The sequence below is a fragment of the Perca fluviatilis genome, chromosome 17 (assembly GCF_010015445.1).
Source record: "Perca fluviatilis chromosome 17, GENO_Pfluv_1.0, whole genome shotgun sequence".
Lineage (NCBI taxonomy): Eukaryota > Metazoa > Chordata > Actinopteri > Perciformes > Percidae > Perca > Perca fluviatilis.
In genome coordinates this window covers 20633905-20638645 of record NC_053128.1, presented here as the reverse complement: position 1 = coordinate 20638645, position 4741 = coordinate 20633905, and the positions used below count along the sequence as shown (strand labels likewise).

General features: G+C 30.1%; 1 long non-coding RNA gene across 1 annotated transcript; it reads left to right on the top strand.

Annotated features, from left to right (window-relative positions):
• Positions 1-3916: 3916 nt before the first annotated feature.
• On the top strand, positions 3917-4541 carry LOC120546053. Its single transcript, XR_005636782.1, has 2 exons — positions 3917-4126; positions 4217-4541. It is a non-coding gene; the product is annotated as an uncharacterized LOC120546053 (long non-coding RNA).
• Positions 4542-4741: the final 200 nt, after the last annotated feature.

Genomic DNA, 4741 nt, shown 5'->3' with positions numbered 1-4741 from the left:
TTCCAGCGATTTGTTTTTGGATGTTTTTGTCGATTTTTTCCAGTGATTTTTTGGGATGTTTTTGTCGATTTTTTTCTCACGTTTTTGACGATTTTTCCAACATTTTTGTTACTTTTTTTCAGTGTTTTGTTTGTCATTTCTTTTCTTCAAATATGATCAAATTAAATTAAACACCCAAATTCAATAAAAGTGGTGAACTGATCATTTAATTTATTTTACTTGTGAAGAGTAATGGTTGTATGGAACCATCCATGTTATTTTCTTTGACAATTTGGTTGAAAGAAACCCCAAATTGGAAACTTGTTTTAAAAAAATGTGTCAAATTTGACCCAGAGGACAACAGGAGGGTTAAGTAATATGTTTAAAATGAATATTGAAGCATTTGTTTTAACATCAGTGGCAAGTGGCAGGATCATTTAAATACCCTATATTATGCAGTCCAAAATTGTTTACCACATATACAGAAATGTTTTCCTCATGTACTTGTACTAATGTATGTAAATGTACTAACATAGTATAGAATGTCACAAACATGTCCTAAAATATGTCACAGCATATTATGCCATTGAAATGTATAGTATGCCTTAAATAAATTAATAGGTTTAATGCTGTCAAATTTACACATAATGGAATGCAATAAAAATGTCATAATATAGTGTGTCATAAAAATATAAAAGGTCATAGTAGAGTATGCTATAAAACATTCATAATATATGATGTCATAAGAAAGTCAAAGTTTAGTATGTCATAACAAATTACATAAAATAATTCATAGTATTGCCATAAAAATGTAATATAAAAAGGCATAGTATAGTATGTAATAAAAAATGTCATAACAGCAGGTCATAAAAAGGCATACAAAAGTCCTAATATAGTATGTCAGAAAAAAAGTTATATCAAATTATGAAATAAAAACTATACCATTAAAATGTCACGATATAACTCATAGTAAAAGTAGAAAATTCATACTTAAGTCACAAAAAATGTCAGTGTAGTATGCCATAAAAAGTCATTATATAGTATGTGATAAAAAGTCATGAAAAAGTCATAGTATAGTATGTCATAAAAAGTCATAATATAGTATACCATAAAAAAGTGATCGTATAGTGTGTCGTAAAAAAATAATGAAAGTCAATATATAGTATGTCATGAAAAAAGTAATAAAAAAAGTTTTATGTCATAAAAATGTCATAATAAAAACGTCATAAAAAACATGGTATAGTATGTCATAAAAAGTCAAAAATATATGATATAGTATGTCATTAAAAGTCATAAAACGCCATAGTATAATATGTCATGAAAAATCATAGTATAGTACATCATAAAAAGTAATATGTTGTAAAAGAAAAAGTCATACAAAAGAAATAATATAGTATGTTTGAAAAATGTCATACAAAAGTCATAGTATAGTATGTCATGACAAAAAGTATAAAACTATACTAGTATAGTATGTCATAAGAATAAGTCACAAAAAGTCATAAAAACATTGTAGTATAGTATGCCGAAATAGTCATAGTGTAGTATGTCAAAGAAAGTCATAAAAAGTCTTAGTATAGTATGTCGAAAAAAACCAAAAAAAATGACATATTAAAGCATGTTGAAAAAAGTCATAAAAACGCCATAGTGTCGTATGTCAAAAAGTTGTAAAAACGTCATAGTATAGTATGTTGAAAAAAGTCAAAATATAGTTTGTCGAAAAATCATAAAGAAGTCATAGTATACTGTCTGTTACGGCCTCTATTTAAAGAAAAAAAACCTAGGCTCAAAAGGGATTGTCACATGTAACAGTTTAGCATGCCAAAAAACTCACAAAAAGTCAGTTTAGTATGTCGAAAAAAGTCATAAAACGTCATTGTATAGTATGTCAAAAAAATCTTATTCTAGTAGGTTGAAAAAAGTCACAAAAAAATCATGGTATACTATGTCAAAAAAAGTCACAAAAAAGACATGGTATGGTAAGTTGAACAAAGTCACAAAAAAGACAGTATGGTAAGTTGAACAAAGTCACAAAAAAGTCATAGTAAAGTATGTTGAACAAAGTCACAAAGAAGTCATAGTAAAGTATGTAACAAAAGTCACTAAAAGGTCATAGTATAGTATGTTGAAAAAAGTCATAGTATTGTATGTCAAAAAAACTTACAAAACAGTCATATATAGTACATTGAAAAAGTCATAAAAATGTCATAGTATACGATGTTGAAAAAGTATAGTATAGTATAGTTTTTAGAAAAAATATCATAGTATGGTGAAAAAAAGTCATAGTATAGTATGTAAAAAAAGTCATAGTCACAAAAAGTTGTATATTTTGTTGAAAAAAACTCCCTAAAACTCATAATATAGTTTTTTGAAAAAAGTCACAAAAACGTCATAGTATGTTGAAAAATTCATAAGAGGATGTCGAAAAAAAAGTAACAAAAACTTATAGTATAGTATGTAGAAAAAAGTTGTAGTATAGCATGTCAAAAAAAGTCACAAAAAAGTCATAGTATAGTATGTCGAAAAAAGTCGTAGCATTATAGCATTATAGCAGTATAGCATTCTATACTATGACTTTTTTGATAAACGTTTTTGTGACTTTTTGACATGTCATAGTATAGAATAGTATATTAGTATATTAGTATTCTAATAGTATAGAATGTCGAAAAAGTCCCAAAAAAGTCAAAGTATAATATTTCAAAAAAAGTCATGGTTTAGTATGTAAAAGAATTCACAAAAAGTTAATATTATAATATTTTGAAAAAAGTCATAGTATGGTCATTATAAAATTCATAATAAAGTAATAATAAAGTATAGTTGATAAAAAAGTCACAAAAATGTCATAATATATTATGTCGGAAAAAGTTATAGTATAGTATGTTGAAAAAAGTCACATAAAAGTTATAGTATAGTATGTTGAAAAAGTAATGTTGAAAAAATTCATAAAAAAGTCATAGCACAGTATGCTAAAAAAAGTAAAAAAAAGTCATAGCACAGTATGTCAAAAAAGTAATGTTGAAAAGAATCATAAAAAAGTCATAGCACAGTATGCCAAAAAACAGTCTTGGTACAGTATGTTGAAAAAAGTCTTTAAAAAGTCATAGTAAAGTATATCAAAAATGTCATAAAAACGTCATAGTATAGTATGTTGAAAAAAGTCTTAAAAAAGTCATAGTAAAGTATATCGAAAATGTCATAAAAAACGTCATAGTATAGTATGTTGAAAAAAGATGAAAATGAAAACGTCAGGTATTATAGTATGCCGAAATGTTTTTTTACTGTAGTGTGTCAAAAAAAGTAATAAAAACTCTTAGTAAAGTATGTTGAAAAAAGCAACAAAAATGACATATTATAGCATGTTGAAAAAAAGTAATTAAAATGTCATGATATAGTATGTCGAAAAATTTCACAGTATAGTGTATTGAAAACTCATAAAAACGTATGATATGTAGAAAAACGTCATGTCGAAAAAAGTCATAAAAAAGTCATATTGTAGTATGTCCTACAAAAGTCATAGTATAGTTAGTATAAAATTCATAATAAAGTCATGGTATAGTTCATTAAAAAAAGTCACGAAAACGAAAACGACATAGTGTAGTATGTCGAAAAAAGTCATAGTATAGTTAGTCTAAAATTCATAATAAAGTTTATTAAAACAAAGTCACAAAAACGTCAAAGTATAGTATATCGAAAAAAGTCATAGTATAGTATGTCAAAAAAGTCATGTTGAAAAAAATCATACAAAAGTCATAGCACAGTATGCCAAAAAAAAAGTCTTGGTACAGTATGTGGAAAAAAGTCATTAAAAAAGTATATAAAGTATAAAGTATAGTATATCGAAAAAGTCACAAAAACGTCATAGTATAGTATGTGTGATGGTTGGGGCCGGCTGGCTGTGACTTTTTTGTTTTGTTTACTATCCAATCGGTCTTTTCCCACTGTCAGTTCTCTGTTGGCCCTGTCTTGTCTCTGTTGTTTTTTTCCCCTTTCTCCTCCCACTACTGCTGCCAGCTGATTGAGCGCACCTGGTTTTCATTCCACAATCACCTTCTCCCACTACACGCACCTACCGCCCATCTACAATCAAGATCAGTACTTCAACCCAGGCTCAACAGACCATCTTCGCTTGATCGTTACTCAAGTCACCCTGGTGAACACTGCAAACTTTGCCTCGAAACCTTTGTTCTTCTCTGTCTTTGTGCTAACCCTGCTTACCTTTTCATGTGTTTGTTTTCCGCAGTTACCATCCCACACCTGTCTGTCGTCTCCAGTCAGCAGGCATCTCCATTCGGTCCCCCTCCCACGGCACTCTGCTTCAATCTGCCTCCGTCTTCACTCCTGACCATCCACTCCTCGGCTCCCCAGCCCCAGTGCCTCCCCCTCGGCTTCTCGGCCCCGGTCTCCCCGTACCCCCCCTGAGTGCTCTCGCTCTTCAAGTGCCTTTGCCATCCTACTCCTCGCTCCTGAGCCCTCGCCATCCTACCTGCCTCTTCCCCTGTCCCTGGCGTCCACCTCCCCACTCCCTTTTACCTTCTTTTCCAAATAAACCTTTGACTTTGAGCCTAGCGTTTGAGTCCGTTCTGTTTCCCCCATCACAGTATGTTGAAAAAAATCACAAAAACGTCACAGTATAGTATATCGAAAAAGTCATAAAACGCATGGTATGTAGAAAAAAGCCATAGTATAGTATGTTGAAAGAAGTTATTGTATAGTATGTCAAAAAAAGTCACAAAAAGTAATATTATAGTATGTCGGAAGAAATCAT